This window comes from Lagenorhynchus albirostris, chromosome 4, assembly GCF_949774975.1.
Source record: "Lagenorhynchus albirostris chromosome 4, mLagAlb1.1, whole genome shotgun sequence".
Classification (NCBI taxonomy): domain Eukaryota; kingdom Metazoa; phylum Chordata; class Mammalia; order Artiodactyla; family Delphinidae; genus Lagenorhynchus; species Lagenorhynchus albirostris.
In genome coordinates, this window is record NC_083098.1 from 32,738,936 (window position 1) to 32,763,440 (window position 24,505).

At 38.5% G+C, this 24,505-nt stretch overlaps 1 protein-coding gene across 2 annotated transcripts in view; it reads left to right on the forward strand.

Moving 5' to 3' along the window:
• MND1 (meiotic nuclear divisions 1) overlaps nt 1–24,505 on the forward strand; it is a 162,688-nt gene that overhangs the window by 96,779 nt on the left and 41,404 nt on the right. The gene's annotated exons all lie outside the window — the stretch shown is intronic.

Here is a 24,505-nt window from a genome sequence, read left to right on the forward strand (position 1 = left end):
TAACAAGAACAGGAAAAGTTAAACAACAATAGTAAAGTAAATTAATTTCTCTCTGTTTAGAGGTTATGTGAGATTGTGTTTCTTCACAGGAAAATCCTCCTGAAACACCACTTTTTAAAATGGTGCTCCTGGGTTTAAGAAGGTTCAACTTTATGGGGAGCCTTCTTTCAGTCAGTGTTCTTAATTACAAGCAACACAAACTAACTCTGGCTGACATTAGCAGAAAAGAAATTTATTGAAAGATATAAGATAGACTTCCAGAATCATGGGGAAGGGCGTACACACAGTTCTAAAAGTAGGCAGGAACTGAGGGAGGATACACAGCCAGACCACAGCCAGAACACACCATGAAGCCTTTCTGGTGAGGATACTGGTGCCTCAAACACTGCACCGAACTCTATTGACATTGCTGCCCTCATAAGATAACTCCACTGGCACTCCTGGCTGAAGAACCAGATGTTGCTGCCACCAAAATAAAACAAACAAACAAAGAACCACCAAGAAACTTCTGTACCAGCTCACAATTCTGGAGGTACATGACACTGGCCAAGCCTCGACCATGTGCCCACACTCTAGTTATCAGGGGAACTGGGGAAGTAAATAATTGGGGTGTCTAGTTTCTGTGGTGGGAGGTAGCTGCCTCCTTTTGGTGCCTGCAATTCGCCAAAGTAGGAAGGGGGTTTGGATCCTCCCATGATAGATACATACCCACAAAATAAATCAAGTGAAAAAGAACACAGGATTTGAAGTCAAAATAACAACAACAGATTTATTGGAACTTACTTTCCTCGGTGTGCCAGATACTGTTCTAGGCATTTGGAATCCATTAGCGAACAAAGAATGGAAGCAGGAAACAGGTAGTTAAGTTCTTGGAATCATCCAGCTATGAAGTAATGGTGGTTTGAACCAAGGCCATAGCAGCCCACCTACACCCCCTCAGCCCTAGGCAACCACTAATTTACTTTCTGTGTCTGTAGATTTCCTTGTTCTGGACATTTCATATGAATGGAATCACATAATATGTGTCTTTCTTGACTTGCTTCTTTCATTTAGCATAATGTTTTCATGGTTAATCCATGCTGTAATATGTATCCGTATTTCATTCCTTTTTACAGCCAAATAATATTCCATTGTTTGGATATACCACATTTTGTTTGTCTCCTCATCAGTTGATGGCCATTTATGTTATTTCCACCTTTTGACTGTTATGAATAATGCTGCTATAAAATTTCATGTACAAGTTTTTATGTGGACATATGTTTATATTTCTCTTGGGAATTTCTGGGTTATATGATAACATTATATTTCATTGATTGAAGAACTTCCAGACTGTTTTCTAAAGTAGCTGCACCATTTTGCATTCCCACCAGTAGTGTATGAGGCTTCCAGTTTCATCACATCCTCACCAAAACTTGTTGTTACCTGACTTTTTGATTCCAGCCATCCTAGTGGGTTTGAAGTGGTATCTCATTATGGTTATGACTTTCATTTCCCTTATGACTAATCATGAGCATCTTTTCATATGTTTACTGGCCATTTGTATATCTTCCTTAGAGAAATGCTCATTCAGATCCTTTGCCCATGTCTCATCTCTTAAACATGATGCTGCATTTTTAGAATTATTATTAGAGTATCGTTGATTTATAATGTTGTGTTAGTTTTAGGTGTACAGCAAAGTGAATCAGTTATATGTGTGTGTGTGTGTGTGTGTGTGTGTGTATTCTTTTTCAGATTCTTTTCCATTACAGTTTATTATAAGATATTGAATATAGTTCCCTGTGCTATACAGTAGGAGCTTGTTGCATATCTATGATGATGCATTTTGTTTCCTTGCTAGGAAACAACATGCATATTCATCACTCAGGATTTTTTTTTAAACTTAGTTATGCAATTAAAAACTTTATATAGGGGCTTCCCTGGTGGCGCAGTGGTTGAGAGTCCACCTGCCGATGCAGGGGACACGGGTTTGTGCCCCAGTCCGGGAAGATCCCACATGCCGCGGAGCAGTTAGGCCCATAAGCCATGGCCGCTGAGCCAGCACGTCCGGAGCCTGTGCTCCGCAACGAGAGAGGCCACGACGGTGAGAGGCCCACATAACGCAAAAAAAAAAAAAAAAAAAAAAAAAAACTTTATACAGGGTAATTTATTTTTAGACCTTGTTACATTTTCCTGTCTTCATGACTTTTTGTTCTTGCTTTTATCCCCCTTGAGACTTCCCTCGTCTTTCCTTTCTACCTAGCCAGTTCTAAACATCTCCCCTCAGAAACCTTCTCAAGCTCCCATAGCTTACTGTGTTCTTGCCCTTCTATAAACTCCTGCAATATTTTTGGTTTTACCATAAATAAAATGTATGACTTTAGCAAATACTGCTGGTTGCCTGTCTAATAAACATTGCCCCCTTCTTCATTACTAACAAAACATTTACTATGCTGAGGGAGCAGTGTGTCTTGCTAAAAAATGTTTATCTTCCCAGATTCCCTTGCATCTAAGAATGGCAGTGGGAAACACTTTTGATGAATGAGATGTAAGTGGAAGACTAGCTTGAGGTTTCTGAGAAAATGTTCACTTTCCTGATAAAGGCAAAACCCCTTCTTCTCATCTGTGATATGGACATGAGATCATATTGTGACCCTAAGGTAACAAGTGTTAGGATGAAGACATTCCCTAAGAATGGCCGGGCCTGGATTAGACGAGCTTGGGTCTCTGGTGGCATTTTGACACACTGCACTAGCCTTAGACTGCCTTACCTCTGGACTTCAAATTGCATAAGAAAATTAAGCCCCCATTTAATGTAGTTTTAGTCAAATACTCTCTTTGTATTCTAAAAGTATATATCCAAAATGGCTAAATTTGCTTTGAAGACTTTTTTTATATAAATGTGACTTAGATCTTGTATTAGTTATCTATTGCTGGAACAGAACTGCATACCCCAAAACTTCATGGCTTAAAGAAACAAACATTTGTATCTCACAGTTTCTGTGGATCAGGTTTAGTTAGGCTCAAAGTCTCACGTGAGGCTGTAGTTTAGTTAGGCTCAGAGTCTCACATGAGGCTGTAGTCAAACTGTTGGCCAGGGCTGCATTCTCATCAGAAGGCTCATCTCGGAGAAGGTTTACTTCTGAACTCAATCTTAATGGTTATTGAATTTAGTTCCCTACAGGCTATGGGGCTGAGGTCTTCAGTTCCTGGAAGGCCATTGGACTGATGGCCTTAATTCCTTGATAGCTTTTAGCCAGCTGCCTCTCTCGTTCCTTATATCATGGGCTTCTCCATAGGACAGCTCACAGTGTGGCAGCTGCCTTTCCTCAGAGGAAATGTGTGTGGAGAGTCCAAGGCAGAAGCCACAGGGGTTTTTGTATCTTAATCTTGGAAATGACATCCCATCACCTCTGCCTCATTCCATTCCCTAGCAACAAATCATTAAATTTCATATTCAAGGAAAGATTATACATGGGCATAAATACCAAGAGGCAAGGATCATTGGGACCATCTTAGAGGATACATATCACAGATTTTTCACTCTTTTTACTTCCCAAATGTATAAATCTTATCTTTTTTTTTATTTTTTTAAAAAAAGCTTTATTGAGGATTAATTGACATACCCAAGTTGCTCATATTTAAAGTTTATATACTGATAAGTTCTTTTTGTGTTTTTTTTGTGTTTTTTTGTGGTATATGGGCCTCTCACTGCTGTGGTCTCTCCTGTTGCGGAGCACAGGCTCCAGATGCGCAGGCTCAGCGGCCGTGGCTCATGGGCCCAGCCACTCCGCGGCATGTGGGATCTTCCCGGACTGGGGCACGAACCCATGTCCACTGCATTGACAGGCAGACTCTCAACCACTGCGCCATCAGGGAAGCCCTATACTGATAAGTTTTGACATATATATACATCCATGGAACCATCACCACCATCAAGATAAGGAGCATACACATCACCCCTAAAATTTTCTTCATTCCCCTTTTTAATCTTTGTCTCCTGCCCACCACCCTCCCCCACCCCCCAACACACACACACTGCTTCCCTTGCCCCCATCCCCAGGCAACCACTGATTTGCCTTCTGCCATTATACATTAGTTTATATTTCCTAGACTTTTATATTAAGGGAATCATGCATTATATACTCTATTTCCTGGCTTCTTATACTTAGCATAACTGAGATGTATCCATGTTGCTGTATATATTACTCATGCATTTTTATTGCTGAATGGTATTTCATTGTATAGATATACAACAGTTGTTTACCTGTTGATGGACATTTGGGGCTTTTGTTTGTTTCAGTTTGGAGTTATTATAAATAAAGCTTCTATGAATATTCATATATGTCTTTGTATGAACATATCTTTTAGTTTATATTGTGTAAATACCTAGGGACGGAATGGCTAGATCATATGGTAGTTGTATGTATAAATTTTTAAGAGATTGCCAAGACTGTTTTCCAAAGCGCCTGTGTTATTTTAGGTTCCTGCCAACAGTGTATGAGAGTTCTGATCTCTCCACATCCTCATTAATACTTGGTATGATACCCATTCTAATAAGTATGTAATGATATCTTGTGGTTTTAGTTTCCATTTCCCCGGTGACTAACAGTGTTGAGTATTTTGCATGTGTTTGTTTGTCATCCATATATCTTCATTGATGAAGTGTCTGTATACAGATCTTTTGCCTTTTTTAAAATCTATATGTTTGTTTTTATTATTAAGTTTAGATAGTTCTTTGCACATCCTGGGTACAGATCCTTTATCAGATAAATACATTCCAAATGTTTTCTTCCAGTCAGTGATTCGTTTTTTTTTTTATTAACTGTGTTTAGGAGAGTTGAAGTTTTAAATTTTTAGGGAAGTCCAGTTTATTAACTTGTTTCTTTATGGTTGGTGTTTCTGGTATTGTTTCTTACCTTCTTCCAGACAGTTTTTCATGCCTGAAACTAGCCATAACCGGTGCTGATTAAGCATTTCTTTTTTGACTTTGTAAACCAGAGATAATCTGGCCAAATGTACGCTTTTCATTTCTTCGCCTCTGGATTTAACATAATCTCTATTTAGCAAATGAAGGAGTTTGGCATAAAAAGTAAGCAAGAGATTCTTGCTAGTGTAGTGAATCTATTTTTAATAAGTGAACTTAATATCATTGTTTATTTATTCTGAATGAGGGATAAGATGTTCTAATTAGTTGCTGTCAATAAACTCCTTTCCCTACTGGTCTGAGAGTTGGCTTCCAGTGTGTTTGGTGACATACTTCTATCCTCGCAGCCCCATGTACAAGCTGGAGGTCAAAGGTTAATCTCACACACTTGCTCAGAAGTCACAGTTCAAGTCATAGGCAGTAGGTCCTATACCTTCTGTTCTCAGCACTGCAGAGTGAGATTTTGATATGTCATTCATAAAAGATTGATATCACTTGGTATTTGCTATAAATATTAAAACACACACACACAAAAAAAAAACCTCAGTACTGAGAAGCAAGATGAACTACAGTCCTGCAGCCTGTGGAACAAAAACCACATTTACAGAAAGATAGACAAGATGAAAAGGCAGAGGGCTATGTACCACATGAAGGAATGAGATAAAACCCCAGAAAAGCAACTAAATGAAGTGGAGATAGGCAACCTTCCAGAAAAAGAATTCAGAAAAATGATAGTGAAGATGATCCAGGACCTCGGAAAAAGAATGGAGGCAGAGATTGAGAAGATGCAAGAAATGTTTAACAAAGACCTAGAAGAATTAAAAAACAAACAGAGATGAACAATACAATAACTGAAATGAAAAGTACACTAGAAGGAATCAATAGCAGAATAACTGAGGCAGAAGAACGGATAAGTGACCTGGAAGACAGAATAATGGAAATCACTGCTGCGGAACAGAATTAAAAAAAAGAATGAAAGAAATGAAGACAGCCTAAGAGACCTCTGGGGCAACATTAAATGCAGCAACATTCGCATTATAGGGGTCCCAGAAGGAGAAGAGAGAGAGAAAGGACCCGAGAAAATCTTTGAAGAGATTATAGTCGAAAACTTCCTTAACATGGGAAAGGAAATAGCCACCCAAGTCCAGGAAGCGCAGAGAGTCCCATTCAGGGCACAGCCAAGGAGAAACACGCCGAGACACATAGTAATCAGACTGACAAAAACTAAAGACAAAATTTATTGAAAGCAACAAGGGAAAAGCGACAAATAGCATACAAGGGAACACCCACAAGGTTAACAGCTGATTTCTCAGCAGAAACTCTACACAAGCAAGAAGGGAGTGGCATGATATATTTAAAGTGATGAAAGGGGAGAACCTACAACCAAGATTACTCTACCCAGCAAGGATCTCATTCAGATTCAACAGAGAAATCAAAAGCTTTACAGAGAAGCAGAAGCTAAGAGAATTCAGCACCACTAAACCACCTCCACAACAAATGCTAAAGGAACTTCTCTAAGTGGGAAACACAAGAGAAGAAAAGGACCTACAAAAAAACCCCAAAACAATTAAGAAAATGGTCATAGGAACATGCATGTCGATAATTACCTTAAACATGAATGGATTAAATGCTCCAACCAAAAGACACAGGCTTGCTGAATGGATACAAAAACAAGACCCATATATATGCTGTCTACAAGAGACCCACTTCAGACCTAGGGACACATACAGACTGAAAATGAGGGGATGGAAAAAGATATTCCATGCAAATGGAAATCGAAAGAATGCTGGAGTAGCAATACTCATATCAGATAAAACAGACTTTAAAATAAACAGTGTTACAACAGACAAGGAAGGCCACTACATAATGATCAAGGGATCAATCCAAGAAGAAGATATAACAATTATAAATATATATGCCCCCAACATAGGAGCACCTCAATACATAAGGCAACTGCTAACAGCTATAAAAGAGGAAATCAACAGTAACACAATAATAGTGGGGGAATTTAACACCTCACTTACACCAATGGACAGATCATCCCGAAAGAAAATTAATAAGGAAACACAAGCTTTAAATGACACAGTAGACCAGATAGATTTAATTGATATTTATAGGACATTCTATCCAAAAACAGCAGATTACACTTTCTTCTCAAGTGCGCACAGAACATTCTCCAGGATCGATCACATCTTGGGTGACAAATCAAGCCTCAGTAAATTTAAGAAAATTGAATCATATCAAGCATGTTTTCTGACCACAACACTATGAGATTAGAAGTGAATTACAGGGAAAAAAACATGAAAAACACAAACACATGGAGGCTAAACAATATGTTACTAAATAACCAAGAGATCACTGAAGAAATCAAAAAGGAAATCAAAAATACCTAGAGAAAAATGGCAATGAAAACACAATGATCCAAAACCTATGGGATGTAGAAAAAGAGGGAAGTTTATAGCTATACAAGCCTACCTCAAGAAACAAGAAAAATCTCAAATAAACAATCTAACCTTACACCTAAAGGAACTAGACTAAGAAGAACAAACAAAACCCAAAGTTAGCAGAAGGAAAGAAATCATAAAGATCAGAGCAGAAATAAATGAAATAGAAACAAAGAAAACAGTAACAAAGATCAATAAAACTAAAAGCTGGTTCTTTGAGAAGATAAACAAAATTGATAAACCGTTAGCCAGACTCATCAAGAAAAAGAGGGAGAGGACTCAAATCAATAAAATTAGAAATGAAAAAGGAGAAGTTACAACAGACACCACAGAAATACAAAGCATCCTAAAAGACTACTACAGGCAACTCTATGCCAATAAAATGGACAACCTGGAAGAAATGGACAAATTCTTAGAAAGGTATAACCTTCCAAGAATGAACCAGGAAGAAATAGAAAATATGAACAGACCAAACACAAGTAATGAAATTGAAACTGTGATTAAAAATCTTCCAACAAAAAAAAGTCCAGGACCAGATGGCTCCACAAATGAATTCTATCAAATATTTAGAGAAGAGCTAACACCTATCTTTCTCAAACTCTTTGAAACAATTCAGAGGAAGGAACACTCCCAAACTCATTCTGAGGCCACCATCACCCTGAGACCAAAACCAGACAAAGCTACTACAAAAAAAGAAAATTACAGACCAATATCTCTGATGAATATAGATGCAAAAATCCTCAACAAAATACTATCAAACACAATCCAACAACACATTAAAAGGATCATATACCATGATAAAGTGAGATTTACCCCAGGGATGCAAGGATTCTTCAATATATGCAAATCAATCAATGTGATACACCATAATAGCAAATTGAAGAAAAAAAACCATATGATCATCTCAATAGATGCAGAAAAAGCTTTTGACAAAATTCAGCACCCATTTATGCTACAAATTCTCCAGAAAGTGGGACTAGGGGGAACGTACCTCAACATAGTAAAGGCCATATATGACACACCCACAGCAAACATCATTCTCAATGGTGAAAACCGAAAGCATTTCCTCTACGATCAGGAACAAGACAAGGATGTCCACTCTCACCACTCTTATTCAATGTAGTTTTGGAAGTCCTAGCCACAGAAATCAGAGAAGAAAAAGAAATAAAAGGAATACAAATTGGAAAAGAAGAAGTAAAACTTTCACTGTTTGCAGATGACATGGTACTATACATAGAGAATCCTAAAGATGCTACCAGAAAACTACTAGAGCTAATCAATGAATTTGGTAAAGTTGCAGGATACAAAATTAATGCACAGAAATCTCTGGCATTCCTATACACTGATGATGAAAAATCTGAAAGAGAAATTAAGGAAACACTCCCATATACCATTGCAACAGAAAGAATAAAATACCTAGGAATAAACCTACCCTAGGAGACAAAAGACCTGTATGCAGGAAACTATAAGACACTGATGAAAGAAATTAAAGATGATAGCAACAGATGGAGAGATATACCATGTTCTTGGATTGGAAGAATCAATATTGTGAAAATGAGTATACTACTCAAAGCAATCTACAGATTCAGTGCAATCCGTATCAAATTACCAATGGCATTTTTTACAGAACTAACACAAAAAAGCTTAAAATTTGTATGGAGGCACAAAAGACCCCGAATAGCCAAAGCAGTCTTGAGGGAAAAAAACAGATGGAGGAATCAGACTCCCTGACTTCAGACTATACTACAAACCTACAGTAATCAAGACAATATGGTCCTGGCACAAAAACAGGAACATAGATAAATGGAACAAGATAGGAAGTCCAGAGATAAACCCATGCACCTATGGTCAACTCATCTATGGCAAAGGAGGCAAGGATATACAATGGAGAAAAGACAGTCTCTTCAATAAGTGGTGCTGGGAAAACTGGACGGCTACATATAAAAGAATGAAATTAGAAGACTCCCTAACACTATACACAAAAATAAACTCAAAATGGATTCAAGACGTAAATGTAAGGCCGGACACTATAAAATTCTTAGAGGAGAACATAGGAAGGACACTCTTTGACATAAACCACAGCAAGATCTTTTTGATCCACTTCCTAGAGTAATGGAAATAAAAACAAAAACAAATGGGACCTAATGAAACTTCAAAGCTTTTGCACAGCAAAGGAAACCATAAACAAGACAAAAAGACAACCCTCAGAATGGGAGAAAATATTTGCAAATGAATCAACAGACAAAGGATTAATCTCCAAAATATATTAACAGCTCACGCAGCTCAATATTAAAAAAACAAACAACCCAATCCAAAAATGGGCAGAATACCTAAATGGACATTTCTCCAAAGAAGACATACAGGTGGCCAAGAAGCACATGAAAAGCTGCTCAACATCACTAATTATTAGAGAAATGCAAATCAAAACTACAATGAAAAAAAAAAAACTATAATGAGGTATCACCTCACACCAGTTTGAATGGGCATCATCAGAAAATCTGAAAACAACAAATGCTGGAGAGGGTGTGGAGGAAAGGGAACCCTCTTGCACTGTTGGTGGGAATGTAAATTGATACAGCCTCTGTGGAGAACAGTATGGAGGTTCCTTCACAAAGTAAAAATAGAATTACCATATGATCCAGCAATCCCACTACTGGGCATATACCCAGAGAAAACCATAATTCAAAAAGACACATGCACCCCAGCGTTCACTGCAGCCAGGTCATGGAAGCAACCTAAATGCCCATCGATAGATGAATGGATAAAGAAGTTGTGGTACATATATACAATGGAATATTACTCAGCCATAAAAAGTAACGAAATTTGGTCATTTGTTGAGATGTGGATGGATCTAGAGACTGTTATGCAGAGTGAAGTAAGTCAGAAAGAGAAAAGCAAATATCGTATATTAATGCATATATGTGGAACCTAGAAAAATGGTACAGATGAACCAGTTTGCAGGGCAGAAATTGAGACACAGATGTAGAGAAGAAATGTATGGACACCAAGGGGGGAGAGCGACAGGGGTGGTGGTGGTGGTGGTGTGCTGAATTGGGCGATTGGGATTGACATGTATACACTGATGTGTATAAAATGGATGACTAATAAGGACCTGCTGTATAAAAAATAAAATAAAATTCAAAAATTAAAAAAGAATCGCAGTACCATTTCACCAACCTAAACCTACTTTATTCTCTCACTGAAATTTAAGAGGGAATGTCAGTATCATACTATGCCCCTCAACCATGGCTTTGAAGGGCGCTCATCATTTTAGAGAAGCAATATGGCTTAATGGGAGGAGAAGTAGTTAGAAATCAAACATGGATTGAAATCACAGTTTCACTTTTTACTAGTTGTAAGTATCTTGGAAAAATTTCTTAAGCTCTTTGAAACCTTTAAAGTTTCCCAATTTGTAAAAAAATGTTTATATCTACTTCAAAGGGTTGAGTGGATTAAGTGGTGTATGTAAAGTGCCAGTGTACATAGGCACTCAGTTATGTAGTGGCTGGAGATTTGACTAGATTAGTACTCACCCAGGAGTATATACTGTAAGTTTATTTGTTCAGTTAGAACAAATATTTGAGGGCCCACTGTGTGCAAAACATTTTACCAGATACTGGAGGTAATTCGAAAAAGTAGAAATCAAGATCCATGCTTTGTTAAGAAAGAACCTGTAACCTGTGCTGAAGATAAGATATATACCCATGAAATAGTAAAATGAAAAGTGAAAAGTGTTATATGGCTGACTGCCTGAATGAGTGATAGAGATTAAAAATGCTGCAAGAGATGGTGGGATTTATATAAAGATAGAAGTCACTCAGTTAATTTTGAATTGAAGCAGATTCCAAATTCAAGTGCACTGAAAGATCAGTTTGTTCAACATATTGCCAAAGTAAAATGTTAACTTCTTTTGAGTTTCTTGTTAATTACTTCCAGATTAGAGAGAGGGAGATCTTAATTTTTTTTTTTTCCTATCGTTCTGTTCTGCTTTGCTTCTGCCAGTGATTCCAATTATGTACAGGAATGTACTTGTCTCTTGAGAATGGGCATTCTTGTAGCAAGTCTGAAAATTAAATCAAGAGACATTTTTTTTTCTCTCTTGCCTTTAGGTTGTATATGTTGATCATTATTAAAGACAGTCTAAAAATCCTCATGGTTATAATTTATGTTTCTCTTTAACATTTTCTAAGATAGCAAGTAAACCATCAACTGTGTGTGGATTGTATTAACTGCTTCTACAGATATTCACTGTGTGCCTCTGTACATGCTTGGTGCTAAGTTCTTTGAGCAATATAAAAATAACAGAATATGTGTTTCATGTTGAGATAATTTATACTTCACTTGGTAGGGCAAGATAAATACCTTACATAGTTAATTAACTTTTAATGAAAAGATGTTAATTAGCTTTTATGAAAAAAAAAGTCTATATAGTTAAGGGAAACTTCTTAGAAATGATTATTTTGAGCTGAAAGTTGCCTAGATTTAGATGGATGGAGGAGATTACTGAGGGGAACAGAGGGAGCCACTGATGCTGTTGTGGTAACGGTAGCCAGAATTTACTGAGCACTCAGCCAGGGACAGTTTTAAGAGTTTATCTTAGTCCATTCAGGCTGCTGTAACAAAATACCACAGATTTGGTAGCTTATAAACAACAGACATTTATTTCTCATGGTTCTGGAGGCTAGAAGTGAATGAGAATTAGAGGAAACAAAAGATGTGAAGTTAGTCTTGATAACAGTCCACTGATTCAGAGAGTTTCATCAGTGCTGCAGCAAGTCTTTGTAGCAGTTTTTAACGATTTTTTAAATTTAAAGGGTCAGAATTACAGAAATCATACCCTTTGTTTTCTTGCTCTGCTGAGATCTTCCTTAGTTCTTCACCAAGTTCTGGTTTGCAACCTATTTATTACTAGTGGAAGGTAGTAAAAAAACCTTTTTACCAGTTTTTCGAAATGAGTACAGATCTTCCTCCACTTACAGTGGGGTTACGTCCAGTAACCCCATGGGAAGTTGAAACTATGGCAAGTCAAAAATGCATTTAATACACCTAACCCACCGAACATCATAGCTTAGCCTAGCCTACCTTATAAGGGCTCAGAACACCTACATTAGCCTGCAGTTGGGCAAAATCATCTGACACAAAGCCTATTTTATAGTAAAGTGTTGAATATCTCATGTAATTTATGAATACTGAAAGTGAAAAGCAGAAGTGTTGTCTGGGTACAGAATGGTGGTAAGCATGTTGGTGGTTTACCCTGGTGATGGCATGGCTGCCTGGGAGCTGCTGGGAGCTGCTGCTCAGCATGCAGCATCACGGGGAGTATGTACTGCCTGTCACTAGCTGGGACAAGATCCAAATTCCAAATACAATTTCTACTGAATGTGGATCGCTTTTGCACCATCATGAAGTTGTAAAATTGTAAGTCAAATCATCACACGTTGGGAACCATCAGTATATGGAATTCTTTATTGGTAAAACTGAGTGGATAGAGAGTAAGTCCACTCTTGGGCTGTGTGGACAACTTGAAATGTTTTTGAATAAAAATAGACATTACCTCTATTGAAATTCATTCAATTCAGTAAATGTTTAGTGAATGCTTGCTATGGCAGGCATTGAGACTAATGAGAGGGATATAATGATAAATTAGGTAGTTCCTGTCCTCCAGGACTTCAGTCTAGTGAGGAGACACACATGTCAACAACTCTCTGCAGTATGGTGTGGTAATGTACAACATGGAAGAGGATGGCAGAGGGTGAAGGTTAGTTCTGCTGAGGAAAGGCTTTACAGTTAAGGAAGGAGACATTTAAGTTCATTCTGGAAAGATGTATGGGAGTCCATAAGGGAGTTGAGGGTGAAGGGCATTCTGAGTACAGAGACCTGTATGTTAAGGCAGTGTAGCACAGTGGTTTAAGAGAGTGGACTCTAGACCCAGACTCTCTAGATTCAAATCCAACTTCTTCCATTTACTAGAAACCTCTCGTGTCTCTGTTTTCTCGTCTATAAAGTGGTCGTAATATTTCCTACTTCACAGGGTAGTTGTGACAATTAAATGTGTTGTATATAACTGCCTACAACAATGACTAATCCGTAGTAAGTGCTTTAGCTTTTGTTATTATATGCCAAGACCAGATAGATGTGTATAGACTACATAATGTATGAGAGGATCTTGAGTTGTTTTGTACCGCTCAATTGTGCGTGAGGGATGAATGAGCCAAAGCTAAATTGGTAGGCAGATCCTGATAATGAAGGACTCTGTGTATCTAAGCTGAAGAATTTTGAGTAGGAAGTGAGACCGTCAGAACCTTATTTTAGAAAGATGCTTCCACTGGCAGTATGGAGGCCACATAAGGCGTGTGCACTGTGAAATTGCCCAGCTAGCCATTGTCCCAGGCCCACTTTGCTCCAGAAAACAGAGGCAAACATTGCACCTCCTGTGCCATGATGGTGTGGACAGTACCTGTGAGGCTGCTTCTTCCCAGGTTTCCAGACAGGAAGTGATAGGTTTTCTCTGTTCCTATGCCCTCCAGGTTTTCTAGTTGTACTCCTGTATCTGTATTTGTAGCTAATCTTACAATACCAGAGAGGGTAGATAAGGGCCCTTATCAGAAACCCTCAACAGGGTCTAATGTTCTTCCTTTCCTCTTAGACTCTCCTGCCTCTCCTGTCTTCAGTTTGTCATTTGAAGAGGACAGAACAGGACTGGTTCTGGCTGGTCTTATATTTTTCTGACTTAAACCTAGACTTTGACTTTCAAAACAACAATGAGAAAAAAATCTCATGGTTCCTCTTTGTGCTATCATTGAAGTTTGTTCATGCTCTGTTAGAGCATTTATCACGCTTGTCTTGTTTACACATCTCCCTCTTGTATTGAGTGTGAGTGACTCAAGCTAAAAGCCATATTCAACGTTCTGTCCCCAAAACCTAGTACTAAATTCTGGTGTAAAGTAGGCATTTAACCATGTAAACGAATGAATGAACACATCAGACAACTGACCAGCTTCTAAACCATGTTCTTGTTAGCCTGAAAGTTGTATGTTTGATCAAGAATGCTTTTGTCTAAAAATAATGGAATATCTGACTAACAGTGGCTTAAATAAATGGAAGTTTATTTTTCTCACATATAGTCTAGAGGTAGGTATCTGTTAATGTTGATCGGTGGCTTAGTGGTATGTCCGCATCTTTGTGGTCCTCTTGGCCTTTCCATCATGGTCATGAGATGGCTGCCACAGCTCCTCTTGCCATATCTGAGGGATAGTATGGAAGAGGGGAAAGGGAAGCTGCTGGAATGTCTGTCTCTCTTAGCAGGAAAACAAAAGCTTTCTCAGAGCTCTCCAACAGACTTTGGGTTACATCTATAGAGCGAAACAGTGTCACATCTCTCTATAGAGGAGACTAGGAGTGGAAGTGGGTAAAAGGGAGGAAGGAGGTTGGGGACGGCTTAGATGAGTCAGTCAACCAAAAGGGTTGGCTGCAGGCATAGTGTTATAAATAGGATGTTATTTTGTGAGAGTATAAATTCTGTAACTGCAGCACGATGGATCAGATAAAAGTGTTTAATGGTTATGTAGCCTATTCCCTGTGAATACAATGGGTTATACAGAAAATGCTCTGCTTTATCGTTGATTTTTTCCCGTTTGGTTGTAGGGGTGATGCAGGGCATCAACAAAATAATATTTGTGCTTTTATATGTTCTTGAAATAGGGAAATACTTGACCAATATCTTATTTGTTACATAGATAATCTCTTTTTTGCTATTTTTGCTGTACAAACATATTTTCATTGATACGTGTTCACATTTTGTCTGCTGAGATTTTTTAAATATCAGAGGCTCTTATTTATTTTAGAAATTTTAGTTTCTGCATTGAAAGGTTCTTCTTGATCAAAAATGCCATTTTATTCTAATCCCTTGTTTCAAAGTATTAGTATTAGGGGACTTCCTTGGCGGTCCAGGGGTTAAGACTGTGTGCTTCCAATGCAGGGGGCGCGGGTTTGATCCCTGGTCGAGGAACTAAGATCCCATATGCCGCACGGCACGGCCAAAAGCAAAACAAAACAAAGTATTAATATTAGCTAAGTATATGCTTTATAGCTCAAAATATAGTTTTTTTTTTCCTTGGAGATGCCTCCCTTGAAATTGTTCTGGACATTGTGTATTTGTATTTAGAAAGTTAACAAATTTAATGTATTAGTATGATGCCCAGAGGAACAGGATTCTCAGTGAAAAACATAGGCTTTGGTATCCAGATGACCTGGATTAAACCAGCAATATTGCCCTTTACTACCTGATCAAATTACCTAATCTCTCTGGATCTCAGTTCCTTAATCTGTAAAATGGCAATATCAAAACCTCCAATGAGGTAATTCATATACTGCATCCTCTACAGGCCTGGCTCTCTAAAGGCAGTCATTGGTAGCTATTATAACAGGTAAGTGACTCTTGACAGTGGAGAGTACACAGAGACTGTATGGCTTGTTGCATTTGTAGTTTGTTGCTCGTCATTGTTTTTATTTACATAAAGAAAGAAAAAAGAAAATGAAGAAGAATGTGACAATTTTTTGAAGTGACATTACTTGCTTCTTTAGTTAGGATTATCAGGTTATGTTCAGTTTATTAAAATAAACTGATTTGTTTTATAGAAGATAGTGCAACTTTCTCTCTCAAAAAAAGTTTTATATTTGCCTCTCCCATGTCAAAGCTCTGTATCCCTTTGTTAATGAGACAAGAATTCCATGGATTTCCTGTAGTAAGCCAGAGGCTCATCACCTAATGGCATAATCACATTATAAACTTCCATAATTATGCTTAACTAATGTTCCAAAATGGACTTTTCTTAGGAAATAAAACTGTGCGAAGTAATATACATCAAAATCAAGCCAGTTTTTCTCAGTGGAAGTTCTTTCTTTATTGTATTGGATATTGCCTCTTCAAATAATTTTCAATAAGGATTACAAGTCACCACTAGACATTTTAATGATTCCATTCTTGATTTATAATTTTTACTATCGCTTCCAGATAAGAAGGAACTTTTATTTTTGTAGCATTTGATATCACAAAGTTCACATATATATATAAACGGTAAACAGTTGGCAACTTTTCATTTCTCCTCTTAATAAGCTAAATTACAAAGCTACTTCCTATTTGTAGTTCTTAAGTAAAATTACCAGTTCTTTTTGGAGTTTTGATATTGCATTCTACTTGATGGAAAAGACTGAGAGCATCAGGTCTTAGCTTTTCAAACTTTCTCACATACAGACGTTCATTTATTTTTCTACTTCCCCTATCCCTACTTTCTTCACCAAGGCTACCTGTGCTCGATCACACCTATGGCAAGTCTATGTTTTCCATAGCTTCTTTCTTACCAGCTTTCTCTTCCTTTCCTGGATTTTTCCAGTATCTGAATTTGAAATATCCTCAGATACTCACAGTGCTGAGAAAGTATCACCACACCTTCTGGCAGACTCTCATTTTCTGTCTGTCACTGTGACTCATGTGTTTATTTATTGAGCAGACTCTGGGCCAGGCACTATTCAGGGTACTTGGGTCATGCCTCAGTGAGCAAAACAGACAAAGATCCCTACCTTTGTGGAGCTCACATTCTAGTGGAGGGAGACAGACATCAAACAATAAACATCACTAAGCAAACTATGTATTGTATGAAAAAGTGGTGGGTATGTGAAAAAAAAATTTTAAATAGTACTAGAGTTGGGGGGTGGGGTGCAGATTTAAAATAGAGTAGTCAGAGTAGACCTTGAGAAAGTGAGATTTGAAGGAGGAGAGGGAGTTAACCTGTGAATATATCTTGGGGAGAAACATCCAGAGAGAGACAATGTTTGGACAGAGAAAACAGCCAACACAAAGGCCTCAAGACACCAGCATACCCAGCAAGTTTAAGAAACGTCAAAGAGGCCAGTCTGGCTAGAATAAGTATAAGTGAAAGGGAGTAGTAGAACTCAGAGCATAGAGATAAAGTGGGAAGGTGGCCAGGCAATGTAAGGCCATCCATGCTATCACATAGTTTTATCCTGAGTAAAATGGGGAGCCATTCGGTCCTTCAGCAAGTTCTTGTGAAGTACAACCATCCTTCAGCATGTACTGTGGCACCATGCTAGGTGCTAGAAATAAAAAGATTAAGACATAGCCCTGTCCTCAGTGAATTCATACTTTAGTGCAAAGACTAGACCGAAAATATATTGAATTAATTAATTAACTCGTGTTTAGCAAAAGAGAAACGAGCAGGCACTATTATAGAATGGAGAAGAGGTAGCAAATTCTGTTTTGCTTTTGATGCCTGCTGCCTCAGTTTCGTCTCTGGAATTTCGCTGCTTTTAGTGCCAACACTTAATGCTCTCAGTGCCATTCTTCTGCCTTACTCTCTTCATAACCCCTTCCTTCTAACAGTTTTGATGAGGTTGACTGTCTCTTAGAGCTCTTTACTCTTGATAATTAATCTTTCTCTGACCATTCTGCTTTCGTTTACTACTGTTTTCTTCTCTCCACTTCATGTTCTTCAAGAATCATTCTAAAGGATGTTTTCTTCTCCATACTTACTCCCTCAGATCAGGGGTCCCCAACCCCCAGGCTACAGACCAGTACCAGTCCATGGCCTGTTAGGAACCAGGCAGCACAGCAGGAGGTGAGCAGCGGGCGAGCAAGCGATGCTTCATATGTATTCACAGCCGCTCCCCATTGCTCGCATTACCTCCTGAGCTCCACCTCCTGTCAGATCAGCAGTGGCATTAGATTCTCATAGGAACCTACTGTGAGCTGCGCATGTGAGGGATCTAGGTTGCATGCTCCTTATGAGAATCTAATGCTGGATGATCTGAGGTGGAGCTGAAGGGGTGATGGTATCGCTGGGGAGTGGCTGCAAATACAGATTATCATTAGCAGAGAGGTTTGACTGCACAGAGGCCATAATAAATCAGTTGCTTGCACACATATCAAAACCCTATCAGTGAGTGGCAAGTGAAAACAAGCTCAGGGATCCTACTGATTCTGCATTATGGTGAGTTGTATAATTATTTCATTATATATTACAATGTAATAATAATAGAAATAAAGTGCACAATAAATGTAATGTACTTGAATCATTCTGAAATGATACCACCTTCCCTTGGTCTGTGGAAAAATTGTCTTCCACAAAACTGGTCCCTGGTGCCAAAAAGGTTGGGGACCACTGATCTAGGCTATGTTTTAGATTCATGACTCTATTGCTTTATTCCCATTTTATTAAAAAAATTTTTTTTAATTTATTTATTGTTGTCTGCATTGGGTCTTCGTTGCTGTGCGTGGGCTTTCTCTAGTTGTGGTGAGGGGGGTCTACTCTTTGTTGCGGTGCGCAGGCTTCTCATTGCAGCAGCCTCCCCTGTTGCAGAGCATGGGCTATAGGCACACAGGCTTCAGTAGTTGTGGCACGTGAGCTCAGTAGTTGTGGCTCGCGGGCCCTAGAGCGCAGACTTAGTAGTGTGGCACACGGACCCAGTTGCTCCGCAGCATGTGGGATCCTCCTGCACCAGGGCTTGAACCCCTGTCCCCTGCATTGGCAGGCAGACTCTTAACCACTGCATGACCAGGGAAGTGCCCCATTTTATCTTAATTTTTATTGACTATATTCCCCATGCTGTACATTTCATCCCCATGACTCATTTATTTTGTAACTGGAAGTTTGTACCTCTTCATTTCCTTCACATATTTCACTCGTCCCTCACCCGCTCCCCTCTGGCAATCACCTGTTTCTTCTCTGTATCTATGACTCTTTTTCTGTTTTGTTATATGTGTTCATTTGTTTTGTTTTTTAGATTCCACATATAAGTGAAATTATATGGTATTTGCCTTTCTCTGACTTATTTCATTTAGTATACCATCTAGGTCCATCCATGTCATTGCAAATGGCAAGATTTCATTCTTTTTTGTGGGTGAGTAATATTCCTGTGTGTGTGTGTGTGTGTGTGTTTGTGTATCATTCATCTATCGGTGGTGGGCACTTAGGTTGTTTCGTATCTTGGCTATTGTGAATATTGCTGCAAAGAGCATAGGAATGCATATATCTTTTTGAATTAGTGATTTTGTTTTCTTTGGAAAAATACCCAGAAGCAGAATTGCTAGATCATATGGTAGTTCTAGTTTTAATTTTTTGAGGAACCTCCATACCCTTTTCCATAGTGGCTGCCCCAATTTACACTTCCACCAACAGTATACAAGGGTTCTCTTTTCTCTGCATCCTCACCAACACTTGTTATTTCTTGTCTTTTTGATGATAGCCATTCTGACAGGTCTGAGGTGATATCTCATTGCGGCTTTGATTTGCATTTTTCTAATGATTAGTGATATTGAACATCGTTTCATGTGTCTGTTGGCCATCTGTATATCTTCTTTGGAAAAAATATCTGTTCAGATCCTCTGCCCATTTTTTAATTGAGTTGTTTGTTTTTTGATGTTGGATTGTATGAATTCTTTGTATATTTTGGATAGTAACCCCTTATCAAATATATCATTTGTAAATATCTTGTCCCATTCAGTAGGTGGCCTTTTTGTTTTGTTGATGGTTTCCTTCACTGTGCAAAAGTTTTTTAGTTTGATGTAGTCCCGTATGTTTACTTTTGCTTTTGTTTCCCTTGCCTGAGGAGACATACCCAAAATAATATCTTGCTAAGATCCATGTCAAAGAGCATATTGCCTGTGTTTTCTTTTGATAGGTGTATGATATCAGGTCTTACATCTAAGTCTTTAGTCTATTTTGAGCTTATTTTTGTATATGGTGTGAGAAAGTTCTAGTTTGATTCTTGTACATGTGGCTGTCCAGTTTTCCCAACACCATTTATTGAAGAGTTGGCTTTTCTGCATTGTATATTCTTGCCTCCTTTGTTGTAGATTAATTGACCATAAGTGTGTGGATTCATTTCTGAGCTCTCTATTCTGTTCCATTGATCTATGTGTCTGTTTTTGTGCCAGTACCATACTGTTTTGATTACTGTAGCTTTGCAGTATAGTTTGAAATCAGGGCATATGATACCTCTAGCTTCGTTCTTCTTTCTTTCTTTTTTTTTTATTAATAAAATTATTTATTTATTTATATTTATTTTTGGCTGTGTTGGGTCGTCATTTCTGTGCAAGGGCTTTCTCCAGTTGCGGCGAGCGGGGGCCACTCTTCATCGCAGTGCATGGGCCTCTCACTGTCATGGCCTCTCCCGTTGTGGAGCACAGGCTCCAGACGTGCAGGCTCAGTAGTGTGGCTCACGGGCTTAGTTGCTCCGTGGCATGTGGAATCTTCCCAGACCAGGGCTTGAACCCGTGTCCCCTGCATTGGCAGGCAGATTCTTAACCACTGCGCCACCAGGGAAGCCCCGTTCTTCTTTCTTTAGATTGTTTTGGTTATTTGGGGTCTTCTGTATTTCCATACAAATTTTGGAATTATTTGTTCTAGTTTTGTGAAAATTGCCATTGGTATTTTGATAGTCATTGTTTTGAATCTGTAGAATGCCTTGGGTAGAATGGTGGTTTTAACATATTTTTCCAATCCATGAGCATGGTATATTTTGTCTTTAATTTCTTTTGTCAGTGTTTTATAGTTTTCCAAGTAAAGGTCTTTATCTCCTTAGTTAGATTTATTCCTAGATGTTTTACACTTTTTGATGCAACTGTAAATGGTAATGTTTTCTTAATTTCTCTTTCTGATAGTTCATTATTAGTGTATAGAAACACAACAGATACTTTGTATTAGTTTTGTAGCCTACAGCTTTACTGAATTATTTTATTAGTTCTAACAATTTTTTGGTGGAACGGAAGCTGTGAGAGTGAGCATTGTTGTCTTGTTCCTGATCTTGAAGGAAATGCTTTCAACTTATAACCATTGAGTATAATGTTGTCTGTAGGTTTGTCATATACGGCCTATATTATGTTGAAGTATGTTCCCACTATACCCACTTTGTTGAGAGGCTTTTTTATCATAAATGGATGTTGAGTTTCATCAAAAGCTTTTTGTTTTTGCATCTGTTTAGATGATCATATGATTTTTATTCAATTTGTTAATGTGGGGCTTCCCTGGTGGTGCAGTGGTTAAGAATCCAGCTGCCAGTGCAGGAGACATGGGTTCAAGCCCTGGTCTGGGAAGATCCCACATGCTGTGGAGCAACTAAGCCCGTGCGCCACAACTACTGAGCCTGCGCTCTGGAGCCCACATGCCACAACTACTGAAGCCCGCGTGCCATGACTACTGAAGTCCACGTGCCTAGAGACTGTGATCTGCAATAAGAGAAGCCACCGCAATGAGAAGCCCATGCACCGCAACAAAGAGTAGCCTCCGCTTGCTGCAACTAGAGAAAGCCCACACACGGCAATGAAGACCCAACGCAGCCAAAAATTAAAAAAATAAAATAAATTTTTAAAAAACTAAAATAAAAAATTTGTCAATGTGGTGTATCACATTGACTGATTTGTGGATATTGAGCCATCCTTGCATTCCTGGGATAACTCCCACTTGATCATGGTTTATGATCCTTTTAATGTGTTGTTGAATTCGTTTTGCTAATGTTTTGTTGAGGATTTTTGTGCCTATGTTCATCAATGATAGTGGCCTATAATTTTCTTTTTTTGTGGTGTCTTTGTCTGGTTTTGGTATCAGGGTGATGCTGGCTTCATAGAATGAGTTCAAAAGTGTTCCTTCCTCTTCAATTTTTTAGATTAATTTGAGAAGTATAGGCATTAATTCTTCTTTGTATGTTTGGTTGAATTCCCTAGTGAAGCTGTCTGGCCCTGGACTTTTGTTTGTTGGAAGCTTTTTTCTTTCTTTCTACTGATTTACTTTTAGTTCTGGTAATTGGTCTATTTATATTTTCTATTTCTTCCTGGTTCAGTCTTGGGAGATTGTGTGTTTCTAGGAATTTATCTATTTCTTCTCGGTTGTCCATTTTATTGGCATACAATTATTCATAGTAATCTCTTATGATCCTTTGTATTTCTGTGGTGTCTGTAACTTCCCCTTTTTCATTTCTGAATTTATTTGAATCCTCTCTCTGTTTCTCTTGATGAGTCTGGTTAAAGGTTTATCTGTTTTGTTTATCTTTTCAATGAACCAGCTCTTAGTTTTATTGATCTTTTCTATTTTGCTTAGTCTATGTTTTATTTCTGCTCACCATTGCATTTTAAGTTATTTTTTTCCCATTTTTTAAACTAGAGATACATATGACACCAATGAAAGCTTTTCAAAATTGATGTGAAATAACTAGTGCTAACATACTTAGTTGATATAAATCTAGGCTTTAAAATAATACTCCAGTCTCCCTAATTGAGTTTATTCTTTCCATTAGAGTCTCATTTTTGAAGAATTACCATTTAGAAGAATTTAAATCCTGAGATTTTAGCTAGCCTTTGTAGCCCCATCTTAAGTAAATACATGTTTTCTGTTAACATTTTTGAAATGGGGGGGGGAAAGCCCTCAAAGCCAGACAGCCACTCTTGACATACTAAGGACCCACAGACTGGACCATAGCCTTATATCCTCAGTTCCTTTCCCTAGCTCTGCACACTCTTCTGGGAGGTCTCATCTACTCCTATGGCTTCCATTGCCACCTGTATACTTCTGATTCCCTGGTTTTATCTCCTGCCTATACCTCTACACTGAACTCCACATCTGTGTATTCAGCTACTCACTACACATCCCTACTTGAATGGCTGGCAGGCAACTCACATTCAGTTTGTTCAAAACTCAGTTCTTTACCCAAACCTGCTCCTCTGTGTCTTATAGACTCTGAAACTACTATCCCCTTAGTCGCCCAAACCAGAAACCTGGTAGTTACCTTAGATTTTTTTTTCTCTCCCTTTTCTCCACACCCAGTGGGTTCCAAACTCTTCTGATTCAACATAGTTATATCTCTCAAATCTCTTCCTTCCTCTCCATCTTCACTGCTACTGTCTTGACTTAGACTCTCATTATCTCTGGCTCAGAATTTTGAATTAGTGTCTTTACTGAACTCCCTGTCTCCAGTCTTCACTTTCTTCCATCTGCTGTAGTAGTGTCTTTTAATGCCATTTGGATGGTTTCCTGTTCCTGAATAACAAGTCCAGATTCCTCAACCTGACTTTAAGGCTCTCTGTAATCTAGCTCCTGCCACTGGCCAGACTAATAACCTGCTGTTACCCTTCTACAACCCTACACACCAGTTTAACCAAATTGTTTACACTGTTTCATGAATGCTGTTCATTTTATTTCTTGTGTTTTCACATGCTGCACCTGGCTGGCTCTTTTTACTTGTCTACCTAACAAACTCCAACCTGTCCATTAACCAGAGATATTTAAGACCTACGTCAGAAATCTTTTCTTCTGGGAAGTTTTTATCCCCTCCTCAGCAAGTTCAGTACTACTTTGTGCTTTGTCTCTCTTACATATATTTCTTTTATAGGGTGAAGTCTTTATGTGCCGTATTACCACGGCAGACATTCAGAGAGCAGGGATATCTTAACCATGTTTTATCCCCAGCATGGAATGCAGTTACTGAGACACATAGAAACAAAATACGTGTTATTGAATGAATGAGTAAATCAATACAGCACTGCCTAGTCTCAGTCCTAGCTGTTGTATACTTGGTCTAGGAGCCTTCCCCCCGAACATATTGATATCAGAGGTCTGGACTGGCTTCTCTGATGGTTTTTGGCTTTCCCTTTTTGGATGCACGTAGCTACTACAGCAGCTATATCTTCCCATGATGGTGTCCAAAGCAGGAATAATGATGGGCTTTCTTCTTATACATCTCTCTCTTTCTATCCAGGAGGAAAATCCCAGAATGCCCCCTTTCCCTAATAGGCTTCCCTTTATTGTCTCATTGGCCAAGTCTGAGATACATGTTCATGCTGGAAGGGTTAGCCATTATAGTTTAACCTCTGGAACCTGTTAAATGGGAGGGGACCCTTTCTCTCTGAGCACACTGCCATCCCAATCTGAACAAAGTTGGAGTTCTGTTTACAAAGAACAAAAGGCTTTAGACATGCAACTAACAAGATCTGCAAAATTATATCTTTAAGCACTTAAAAGTCATGTCTTTTTTTTTTTTTTTTTTTTTTTTTGCGGTACGTGGGCCTCTCACTGTTGTGGCCTCTCCCATTGCGGAGCACAGGCTCCGGACATGCAGGCTCAGCGGCCATGGCTCACGGGCCCAGCTGCTC